The sequence below is a fragment of the Pezoporus flaviventris genome, unplaced genomic scaffold (genome assembly GCF_033815535.1).
Source record: "Pezoporus flaviventris isolate CSIRO_AGI_PZ_B2104156 unplaced genomic scaffold, CSIRO_AGI_Pfla_v1 ptg000047l, whole genome shotgun sequence".
NCBI classification, from domain to species: domain Eukaryota; kingdom Metazoa; phylum Chordata; class Aves; order Psittaciformes; family Psittacidae; genus Pezoporus; species Pezoporus flaviventris.
Window position 1 is genome coordinate 17,456,533 of NW_026892595.1, and position 13,135 is coordinate 17,469,667.

Genomic DNA, 13,135 nt, shown 5'->3' on the forward strand with positions numbered 1-13,135 from the left:
GCAGATCTCCACCTACAGCCTGTGGAGGACCCCACGCTGGAGCAGGGGAATGCCTGAAGGAGGCTATGACCCTGTGGGAAGCACACGCTGGAGAAGGCTTCTGGCAGGACCTGTGGCCCCATGGAGAGAGAAGCCTACGCTGGAGCAAGTTTGCTGCAGGACTTGTGACCCTGTGGGAGACCCACACTGGAGCAGTATGTTCCTGAAGAACTGCACCCACGGAAGGGACCTACGCTGGAGCAGTCTGTGCCTGAAGAACTGAACCGATGGAAGAGGCCCACGCTGGAGCAGTTCAGGAAGAACTGCAGCCTGTGGTAAGGAGTCACGTTGAAGCAGTTTGTGGAGGACTCTCTGCTGTGGAAGGGACTCCATGCTGGAGTGGGATAAAAGTGTGAGGAGTCCTCCCCTCAGGAGGAAGGAGCAGCAGAAACATCACATGATGAACTGATCACAACCCCCATTCCCCATCTCCCTGCACTGGTGCAGGTAGAGAAAATCAGGAGTGACACACGGGAAGAAGGGAGAGGTGTGGGGAAGGTGATTTACGATTCAGTTTTTATTTCTCACTATCCTACTCTGATTTGATTGGTAACGAATCAAACTAACTGCCCCAAGTTGAGTCTGTTTTGCCCCTCATGGTAACTGATGAGTGATCTCTCTCTGCCCTTAATCTCAACCCATGACCCTTTCATTGGATTTTCTCTCCCATGACCAGCTGAGGAGGGGAGTGATAGAGAGGCTTTGGTGTGCACCTGGTGTCCAGCCAGGGTCAACCCACCACATGCAAGCACTCCCACACGAGCTCTAGGAAAACTGAGTCCATGACTGTGTTTTGTGAGACACGATTGTACCACTGTGTCAGGCTTTGTTGACCTCTCTAAACAGAAGCCTTGGGGAAAAATGCTCTGGTTGCTTCCCCTCCTTGTCTGCTTACCCCTCAGTGGCCTTATGTACCTAACCCTTGTCTGTGTGCATGGGTAAAGAGAAGAAGAGAGAACAATACTGGAAGCTCTGCTCCCACTTCTATGAGCAAGCTTGTACAAGAGACTCTGTAGTCAAGGGGCATGGAGCTGACCTCCTCCTTGTTTTCTCTGTATAAACATGGCATCCCAATGTGGGAGGTGCAGAAGCTTTTCTCATGCTGCTCTCTGCTCTGTAACCATGTAGAGCAAAGCCACTGCATATGCAGTGGGATAAGATTATGCCACAGGAGGTGCTTAGCAGTTAGCTTTCCCCTGTGGTTTTACTAGGTGCTGTGATTAGCTCAACTAAGAAGTAGCAGGCAAAAAGAAGAGTTCCAGCACCTACCTACTGGGAAGAAGGTAATGTCTTTTGGTGCGTATTTGCTTATATAATGTATCTATTGACATGGGCACAGCCCACCAGCAGAACTCTTGAATTTGGTCTATATCCTTTTCTATTCAGTAAGTTTGAAAAAATTTAAAAATTCATGCAGGATGCTGGTCTGGACTTTACTGGATTTCTTTGTACAGGCTTGTACAAACAAAGAAATAAGCACAGGAAAATTAGCACCATCTCTGTAATTTCCTACTGTCTGCCATTGATAACACATACCAAGTCAGCTTTCAAAGTGTACGTAGAAGTAATTGCGGCATTGCCCAATATTTAAGACTGCTGCTTTCTTAGCTTCTATCACCGTGTTACTTTATACACGTATTTTTGCACAGGTTGAAATAACAGAATCAATTACACCTAAATAAGGTAGGTAAAATAAATAAATACAAAATCAATTCCTTTCTCCAGAAGCAATACAGAACAAGCAGTAGTGCGTGAGACGTGAACAATCTTCTAATTAATGTGGATCTGTACTTTGAGAACATTTTAAGGCAGTACAGTCTGCAACAATTGCTCTTACTTAAAAACCAGTCTCTTCTTTGGTGATGAGTTACAGTCTGCTCTCAGAAGGCAAAAAGTTTAACAAATATTCTCTTAATCATGCCCAAGATTAGCACACTAATTAAAAAATCCAGTTCTCCTTTGGGGCATCTATTTTTCTTCTCCAACTTTGAGCCTTCCGTGAAGAACACAGACTGTTCTGTATGTGTCCTCTTTAAAATTTCTTGTGTTACAGATGAATCAGTTAGTGAAGAATTCATGACTCATTCCTACAAAAAAAATTCTTGAACTTCCCCACCTATGTGGCCTGAGGATCATACCCCTACTGACTTATCTCCTAGCAAACTTTCTCATTTCTTCAGCAACAAGTTTTTAATCTTCTTTTTGATGTTGTATCCATGAGGACCTTGTTACCACTGAAATGGATGGCATGATCAAACTCAAGATTTCTAGCTCTGCTGACTCTGACTACAAGGACAACTGGTATGTATCATGGGTAATTCTATATTCTGTGGTACAAGGTATTACAGGTAGTTTCAGTCTGAGAATAGTGTGTATCTCAGTTCTGGTAGTAGTTGCAGATGGTTGGATATTTGATTTCAAGTTTATGCTTTTCAGGATTACTACAAATGTAATGGAAAAGGCAAAAAGTTAAACAAGGCTATATGGTCAGTGATTGCCATTCAGTGCCGAATCAAATGCTTTACATCAGTTAAGACAGTTTGAGAGGGAAGGCAGAAGAATGGAGGGGAGCAGAAGGTTGATCTTCTCAGAAGTGCAATGTAGCAGAAGTCAATCTTTGCAATAAGTTGATTCGATAGAGCAAAGGTTTTCATGAAAGAAGGCAGATGAAAATGAACGCCTCAATCTCAAGATTCTGAATCCCTGAAATTCCTGCTGGCACTGGTTGCCAGACTGCAGGCTACAAGGGCAGAAACTGTAAGTGTCATGTATGAATGGAAACAGTATAAAACAGTATAAGCTTGTTCATTCTCAAGCTAAGCAAGTTTTCTAAAACATCAGTATGAACAGACCCATAAAAATTAAGGGGGGAGGGGAGGGAGGGAGGAGTGTAAGTGGATTACTTTCTCTTAGAGATCCTGAAGTGCCTTGTCCAGCCTGTCTTCTGATCATAATATTTTTTTCTCTTTCTGCTTCCCAGTAACATGTGATGCACATTGTCTTTTGAGGGATACTTTACTTACCCTTTCGTACTACCACTGAACCTCAATTTTACTCAACATATTAAAAGAAATGTCCAAGTGGCAATATATACATCTGTATTTCCCTAAAAATCGCATTTTGCTTTCACTATTCAACAGTCTTTCCCATTTTTTGTTCTACCACCAACAGATAATTCTGCTGGATGTTTAGTAAGTTCACTATTATAGCAGCACTGAAAGCAAGCTTCAGAAAAATAAGTGGTTTGGGCATTTAAGAGCTATAGAAAATACTATGCGCAACAACCAGGAAGCTTGCCTAAAACCAGGTAGTTGAGCTGTATGCGTGTACTGCCCATACTTCTAGCTTTACAGTATAGTTTCAGAGTCCTAAATGTAACTTTCAAACAACTCAGTGCTTTCACAGTTTGGGAGGTTTACTGACATTTCCTTTTCTAGTGATCAGGATGATTCAGTATAGTCAGAAAGACATTCCTCATTCTGTTTATCAGTTCCCAATGTTACTGAATATCTCATAATTTTTAAACATAATGAATTCAAGGAAGCTGTAGAATATTTTGATGACTTAAGAATCTTCATCCTGATAAAACCCAATTTCATGCATTGACGCAATGTAAATTTACAGTGGTTAAGACAGAATTTAATTCAGTGTTTTCTCTTTGCAATGAAAAAGAATTTTTCCATTATTTTTTTTTCTGGGAGGTTGTCTCAGCTGTCCTTTTAAACTTCAAACAGCTAATATACAAGACCAACCTCGTGTGCCCTGTGTGCTGACAATAAAATGATTCTTACACTGAGAAGTCATGAGAAGATCCCTGTTAACAAATGATCCATCCATGATAATGCTACCATCTGGTGTCTGGGGAGGAGAGAGAGCAATGAAACCCAGATAAAGCAAAATCTCGAACTCCCTTACTTGGTGCATACTCCCTCCAGCATTCCATGAATCTTATTCAGGCATCTGGCAGGGAGTTGGCAGCTTTACAGTTGTGGGAAGTGAAAAAATGAATGTAGTTAAACTTATGTCTAGCATTCTCTTATTTTTTTACAAAGATAGTAAAATAGTAATGTGGTATCTGTTTGTAGGCATACATCTATGTATAGTTTTTGATGGCCCCTCCAAAGCACTTACAAATGGCTTAGAACATCATGCATGGGCGAAACTGGAGTGCTACGTGAATTTAGGTTTGATCTAAACTCCCACTCTCTCAGCTGTTTCTGAAGACTTGGTGCACTGTGTTCTTTTTCCCTCTCTGAATGGCACTGTGCATTACCAGTAGTAGCACCACGAGTTACTACTATCTCATGCTATATTAAATATCCATTTATTTTTTTTCTTGCAGTGAAATAACAAATTTCTTTGCCTGATGAGATTAGTCTCTTCACTCCCCATATATAGTCTTGTAGAGCAGCTGTGCAAAGCTGATTGAGTAGGCTCTCCAATACAAGAGACTAGGAAAATGCTCTTTTCTTCTCCCCCTCTTTCACCCTAGTTACTTGCCTGTTGTTTCTGGGGTTTTGCCCTTAGTCGTTCCTCTGTGGAATCTGGGAGGAGCACTGCCATGTAGGCTAATCAGTCATTTGTTGCTCTGCCTGAGTTGGTTCCCTCCTTTTCCTTCTTAAAAACTTTTTTATCTATTCCAATTATGAGACAAGCTGGAGCTCCTGAAGTACAAAGCAAAACTTTATCTACAGCTGGGATTTTGGGCCACTGATTAGATGGTGTCTTTACCATACAACCTACCCCAACTGGAGCCGATGATTTCATGTCTGATAGGAAAGACAGACATGGGAGAGAAGACTTGTATTCTAGACAGAGCTTCTGTAGAGATATAAATATATGTCACTTTTTTCTTTCTTTTTATTGGATTCTACATCATGCCAAGACACTTACGAGCTAGTACATGATGCGTTCCAAAATTTTATTGTTCATATGCCATTGCTTGTTAGCGTAGTTTTCATCATCATAGTCAAGACATTGGGAGAACTCTTGAAGCTGCTTGTACAGAGGCATGGACGTGCAGCCATCTTATCTTCTTTTGTTTCAATCATTTTATTCCCTGTCTGAAAATTCCACTACATCCAAAAGAGATAAACAAAACCGGTCAAGTTCCTCTTCATACACTCCTTACAACTTCCCTCTTCTCAGATCTGACAGATTGTTGTCAGTTTTGTACCTGTCTGCATTTCCTTCTGCCTCCACCTCCTCACCATCTATTCCTAAACACTGTTTTCTCTTTCATGCGGCACAGCATGAAACTAATGCAGACAGCTGGGTAGTAGGTCTGCACTAGCTTAGACCCCTGTAATCTCACTTTCCTTCCTTCAGCCTTCATTCTAGCCCTCTCTCCCCCTCTCTTTACAGCCATTCTTCTCAGATTACAGTATAGTGCTTGGAAGAGAGGTTGGTCATTTGTAAGAGGTGTATTACACAAAGCAATTCCAACACAATACAGAGGAAAAACTACTTATGTGATGTTATTGTAAGAATTTTACCGTAACTGTTAAATTTATGCAAAGCCCTTGGAAAAACAGTTAAAATTCTGCATCTTATTTCTTCTTGGTCCTGCATCCCCTCCAGTTCACTTGTAGACTCCTGATTTTGGTATGTTTACTTCTATTAAACTATCAAGCAGCGTCCTTGCAGTACCTGCTTTTGCTGCCCAGACACTAGCACGTACAAACATTTAGGTCCAAGCCCTGCTACCATCTTAAGTGACCTTGTTATTATGCTAAAGTGTGCATGACTCCATGCCTGACTGAATGAAAATGGTCCCCCTTAAACAGGGGCACTTGAATAATCAATGGCTCTCTCAGCCCTGAGTGCCATTCATCAGATGCATCCTGGAGCTCTTCAGTCTCTTTGTCATTTCATAGTAAAGCTGCAAATGATGGGATCAGACATAACTTGTTTGGTGAAAAAAGATGGGTGATTTGTATGTAAATGTACCTTTCCTTGGTAGCAAGAATCCTGTTTACCTCTCATTTAGACAGAAGCTTCTTCTGCAGAACCAAGGATCCGTTGCCTATGCCCCTTGTGCAGGTGTATTCCAACACTTTCTGATAGAAGTTAAAGAAGCTCTAACTTCTAACTTCTCTAACTTCTAACTTCTCTAACTTCTAACTTCTCTAGGAGTTCTTCTAGAGATGGGTCACTTCCCTTCTAAGAGAGCATGCACCTACTTTGTTATTACCAGAAATATGTATTACATCAGACTAATCGTAGCAGAACGCAGCTTTCCAGAATGCCATCCTTTTTTTGAAGCACAGGAAGTGGAGCTTCTAAATAATGGATATTTTCATTTTCCAGGTATCTTACATGGATTTAGCCACTGACTTAGTAGTCAGAAGACAAGAGGTTCCCTTTGTCTGATGATGCACTTTTCATTTGTACTTACAGAGCTAATGGAACATAATTTTTCAGAACAGTAAAGAAACTCGGTATTATTTTCCATGCTAAATTGTTTCCCAAAAAGGCACTGAAACCACAACTGTGGCATTGCCCCTGTCATCCAACAGCAAGAGCCAAAGAGCTTCTTGTCACTGACCTTGATGGTTGCATTTTAATTTTTTTTTAATATATATTACAAGCTTGAAAGCTTAATATTAGACCACTTATTTGGCATGTAGAGCTGTGCTGTTTCTTTTCTCTGTTCTCCCGGTGGCTTGATGTTTTTTTCTTGTGGAAAGCTGGCTACCTTATAGCAACTATTCCTGTGTATTTTTGTCTTGGGCAATGGCCTAGATCCTTCAAAAGCTTGTTTCTTCTGCCTCATGCAATTACTTATTCTGTTTCAGGCAAATATTTACGTAATTGTATTCCTCTATAATTCTATACTGATTAATGCGAGTGTTCCTTCCCTCTCTTAAAGATGATGAAACTTGTGGACTTTAATTCATTAATTCTGTTTTGTGTTTCAACAATAGTTGAGTTGGAAAGGACCTTAAGATTCTCTAGTTCCAAACCCCCTGTGATGACAGGGACGCCTCACACTAGACCGTGTCGCCCAAGGCTCTGTCCAGCCTGTTATTGAACACTGCCACGGATGGATCAGTGTTCTCATTTTGTTTTTCCATGGTGTGATGAAGTGGTCACCCTTCTTGATTTCTCTTTCTCTTTATACAAGTGCTTTATTGTTAGCACAGAATGCTTATTTATAGACACCTCTAATTGGTAACTTGTATTTCTACAGTGGCATGGTGATGTGGTTTCTATGCTTAGTCAAAAAACACAGCTTTTCCAAAATCACTGAATATTTTTAGCTGGCCTGCATTCATTATTTGATGCCATACAGAACATAGTAATTACGTATTTAATGCTTTTATGCACTAAATTAAACTGGCTACCAAATCTAGCCTGAGAGAATTAAGAGGGAGTTTTCACTGAGGGTGTACTAGCAAGACAGTACCTGTAAGGTAGGGGGAAATGCAATCCAAGTATGCAGCAGGGAACCAAAGTATGGGAAACTATGTTTGGTTCTACGCTAAGTGACAGATTATTGTTTTTATCTAAACACCTATTTTCTCATTTGTATTTCTTCTAATTACTAGATATTTTTTTTAAGGAAAAAGGAGAAACAAATTTCACTAACATAACCATAACCAGCCCACATTCACGTTATACTGGGAGGACCTGGGACACCTACAGTGTGAGCTCAAATAGAGGCATATACGTCAGCTTAACAGTGGAACAATCCAGACAAACATTTTTCCCACTTGCTAACTGCAAAGCACCGGTAGGATGCTGTATTTTGTGAACTTGAGCCTTTCTCTCTCTGTGAGAAGTCACCTGTTGCTGTTTCCAGGATGGCTCCAAAGTGCTACTGAATTCAAATAGTCAGTCAGTTGGAAAAGGGGAAAGCTGAACTTGCTGTCTTCTCTTCACAGCACAAAACTTTACCTGATTTGGCAAGGTAAGGATTGCTAAAGTCGGTAATCAGATTTGTGTGTTATATACTGACAGTGTTAAGTACACTCGTAAAGTATACTTCTCCATCTTCTGCCAGTTTGTTTGGCTCACTAAGAGTTCTTTCAGAATAACAATGGATATTTACTGCACAAGAAATACTCTGAGATATTGCTTTTGCACAGGCTGCCAAACCCCATTACTTTCTGTATTCTAGATTCTGACTGTTAAGAAAAAAATTCTTTTCAATAGAAAGTGAAATTTGTTAGAATATTTTCTATTAAGAAATTGTATTAATTATTAAATTATTATAAGGCTTCCAACTGTCCATTATTTCTGCTTTTCTGGTTTGGAATAGTTGTGTTAGTAATACTTCCAAGACTACATCTTTCTTGTTGATGCTGGAAAGGAGAGTTTTCTATACCATGTATCTATGTACGAGACTTGTCTGACGAATGAAGTACATGACAGGTATCATTTACCTTGGAGTATCTTACTCATTTTGTTAAAGAATCTGGTTTTGGGAATGTTTCCTAGCAATCTCTCCACCTGAACAGCTTAATATGAAATAGAAATTTTGCCAGAATTTGATTCCTAACAGATTGAACATTTAGGCTTTTCCTTTCCTGTGAGACTATATATTTTCTGCAGCTATCTGGCATCACCCTAGCTAAGCTGGTAACTCAAAGTTGTCTGCATTGTGCTATCAATTCAGAGTTTAGTGTTGAGGGCCCATGAGAGAAAGCTATGTGAAATACAGTTTTTTTGACCATTCTTAAGATTTCTAGCTTTTCATCTAGGCAAACTCACCATTTCATACACTATTGTATGAAATAGTGCATACAGTAATAGTGCAATTCTGTAAGTAGTTGTATGAAGTGTATAATTCATATATTTCCCTTGTAAAAATTCTGGTTTTGTCCAACCAGAACCATGCATTTCTTGAGTAATTTAGAAGCAGAATGTTTAAGAATGGATGTGATAGTCTTCACTGTAACTGAGAAAAGGCTATTACAAGTCTGAGTTTAGGCCTTCACAGTGCTAATATTTGCCTTTCTGATAAACTACTAGAACATGCAGGTTTTTTTATCATTATCAGAGATTTTCTTCAGATCTTTCAGGACAAAGTTCTTTTTTTTTTTAGCACTGTTCTTGAGCTTGCAAGTAGTTTGAGATGTTCTATGTAAAACCAGTGTAATCTTCTGAAGGTGCCAAATGAGTGATATTAATGAGCCCTCTTTTTAAACTATTAATGACTTCCTATAGAAAAGAATTACACTTAACTGCAATCCCAGGTTGCTTATGTTTGAAACTAAAGGTTATCAACTCGTCATTACAGCTGTTTGCTGTTTACTTTTAGACTCCTGCTACTCTGGTACAGGAGAACCCTAGCTTGAACGTTCCTCATCTGCCAAAATGTATGTATCTTGTTCAGACAAGATCTTTCTCTTTAAATTGGATTATGTAATAAGAATTCATGTCTGAGTGTTAAAAAAAGAGATCTCAATTCTGTTTATGCTGTGATATGTATAAAGAAGAAAAACCTCCTCCTTGCCAGTGGTTTGGCGGGATAGCAGAGAGAGGCTTTCTTAGCCAAAGATCAGGATAAGTAAATAGTTTCCATTTGTACGTGTACATACAGATTTTATCTTGGAAGACTTGAAAGACATTGACAGGAGACACATGATGGAATGACGTTTTTCTTTTGCCTGAGCCATGTGGAAAAACTTGTGTTGCTGCTCTGCTACACAAATAAATCCGTATCTCAAAACCTGAGTGGCTTAGAAGCGTGGAAGTGACTCAGAACAACCCCTCAGTGGCACCCAAACAGTCACGTTTATCAGTAAATATAATTCACACATCTCAAAATAATAGAAAACCGATTATTTTCAGTGGTGGAGGACTGCCTCAATTTAAAAGATACTAGGTATAATTTAAAGGGATGCTGTCCCATTAAACAGCTTGGGCCTCTCTCCCTGTCATATGTGCAAATTCAGAGTCATTTGAATGGTGCAGCTACACCAGTGCAAGTAAAATAACAGTCATACTGTATCATATGTAAATCTTAAGATGAATAGATTTTTAATTCCCATTAGTTGGGAAGCAGAGTAATTTTGTAACTTCAGTGAGGTTACTCTGAATTTATGCTAACGTAGTAAAGAGGCCCTTGGTCTCTTATCTTCCCTGAAGTATTCTGTGCAGCATTTTGGTGTTGCTCAGGAATTAACAGAAATGTCAATCATGCTTTAGAAGAGCCTAAAAATACTTTCTAGTCAAATAGATTGTCACAGAAATACTGAAAATGTAAAAGGCCACAGAATTCTGATTTCTATACTTAGCTGCATGGCCATGCTCATAATGAGGAGTCTTGTCTTGAAAAGTGACACATCAATCAAAACAAAAAACCAATATAATATAATATAATATAATATAATATAATATAATATAATATAATATAATATAATATAATATATTGTCCTTGAGATTATAATAATATTCTTTACCACAGGAGCTGAGAAAATTAGGATGTAAATTAAAAATTTTTCTGTAAGTGATTAGTAAGTTTGAGTATCTTTGATGTCAGTGACCAAGCTGAATCTGTGTCAAAGCTGGGTATTGTCTGCTTGAACGTCTACACAGTCTACTTATAATGCATTTAAGGAGGACATAAATATCTATTACAAGGATGAGAGGAAATGGCTTTAAACTGTCAGAGGATAGATTTAAATTGGACGTTAGAAAGAAATTCTTTACTATGAGGGTGGTGAGGCCCTGGCACAGGTTGCCAAGAGAAGCTGTGGCTGCTACATCCCTGGCAGTGGTCAAGGATGGGGTTTTGAGCAACTTGATCTAATGGAAGGTGTCCCTGCCCATGGCAGGGGGGTTGGAACTGGATGAGCTTTAAGGTCCATTCTAATCCAAACCATTCTGTGATTCTGTGATTATCTCTCATTGTGGAAAACTTGAGATTTCTTGTGTACTTTGGCTGTCACCATAAGCGAGCCATTTCATTGCCTTACTTTCTACTGAAGTATAATATTCTGCCATGAAATGATACAAATGTTTTCTTGGGTACACTGTTTAAAATACAAGTTATGGCTTAAAATGGCCACTTTGTTTGCAAAATTTCTGTTAGAAAAAGGATTTAATGTTTCTGGCTCTGGTTCTGTAAATATGGTAGTGGATACTTTCCTAATTAACTTTACATAATTGGATGTGAATTAGTCTCTTTAAAATTGCTTCAATTGTTTCACAGATTGTTTAATGTTTGCTTGTGTCCCTTCTTTTGCTTGCCTATCAACTGAACCACACAGCTTGGTGTCATCGGCAAACTTGCTGAGGGCGCACTCAATCCCACTGTCCATGTCAGTGACAAAGATGTTGAACAAGACCGGTCCCAACGCTCATCCCTGAGGGACACCACTCATTACTGGTCTCCAGCCAGACATTGAGCCATTGACCACAACTCTTTGCGTGCAGCCATCCAGCCAGTTCTTTATCCACAGAGTGGTCCATCCATCAAATTGATGTCGCTCCAATTTAGAGACAAGGATGTCGTGTGGGACAGTGTCGGACATCAACTGCTCTACCCCTGTCCATCAGTTCTGTAGCCCCATCATAGAAGGCCACCAAATTGGTCAGGCAGGATTTCCCCTTAGTGAAGCCATGCTGGCTGTCACCAAGCACCTTGTTGTTTTTCATGTGCCTTAGCATGCCTTCCAGGAGAATCTGCTCCAAGATTTTGACAGGCACAGAGGGACCCTGACATGCTTGTGATGTGGCCTGATGCCAACCTTATGAATTTCAACCAAGCCAAGTGCAAGGTCCTGCACCTGAGTGGGAGCAATCCCAGGCAGAGCTACAGGTGGGCAGAGAAGAAATTCAGAGCAGCCCTAAAGAAGGACTTGGGGGTGTTGGTCAATGAGAAAATGAACATGAGCCGGCTTCAATGTGTGCTCGCAGCCCAGAAAGCCAACCGTATCCTGGGCTGCATCAAAAGGAGCGTGACCAGCAGGTCGAAGGAGGTGATCCTGCCCCTCTACTCTGCTCTTGTGAGACCTCACTTGAAGCATTGTGTGCAGTTCTGGTGTCCTCAACATTAAAAGGACATGGAACTGTTGGAACAAGTCCAGAGAAGGGCCACGAGGATGATCAGGGGACTGGTGCACCTCCTGTATGAAGATAGGCTGAGAAAGTTGGGGCTGTTCAGCCTGGAGAAGGCTGCATGGAGACCTCATAGCAGCCTTCCAGTATCTGAAGGAGGCCTGTAAGGATGCTGGGCAGGGACTCTTAATTAGGGACTCTAATGATAGGACAATGGCCTTAAGCTTAAACAGGAGACGTTCAGGCTGGATATAAGGAGGACGTTCTTTACTGTGAAGGTGGTGAAGCACTGGAATGGGTTGCCCAGGGAAGTTTCCAGCTCCATCCCTGGCAGTGTTCAAGGCTGGGTTGGACAGAGCCTTGGGTGACATGGTTTAGTGTGAGGTGTCCCCACCTATGGCAGGGGGATTGGAACTTGATGATCTTAAGGTCCTTTCCAACCCTAACTATTCTGTGATTCTATGTGAATTATAAAACTCTTCCTGCTACACATGGTAGCATGCTAAGCACACTGGTACATGCTAAGCTCTTCAGCCACTCTGCATGCTTAGCCTAAATTCACAAAGGAAATAGAATGTTTAAATTTCTGCTTTATATCTCTTTTCTTCAATGACACTTGAAGTTCTCTTATCTATTTTTATCGCCAGAAGTCAAGCAGCTCTCTGAGTGTTCTTACAGCTCCACATCTACAGAACCACAGACAAGTCGAAAGGCACTGCCAGGGATGCTGGGCCTCAGATCTGGCATGTCATCTTATGTTTAGAATTTAATAGGGAATGTTCTGCATAGTAGCAATATTTTTAGTCCTTGTATGGGGAATCACCTGCAGGACTCCTCACTGCAGCTGGCTGGGAAGCAGCATTCCCTCATTGTTCTGCTTTGGGAAAAGGTTGCAGAGGGGGAGCTTTCTGCAACTGCTTTTGAATCTTGGAGGCTGCCTATATCCTCGCTCATTATACATATCCTCCGATAGCCTTTTCTCCTGACATGGCATGGCAGTGCCCAGCAGCCCACAGGGCACCCCAGATCCCCCCGTGATCCTCTTCTACCCCTATCTTCTGCTGGTGATGGCCTGTGTAGAGACTCT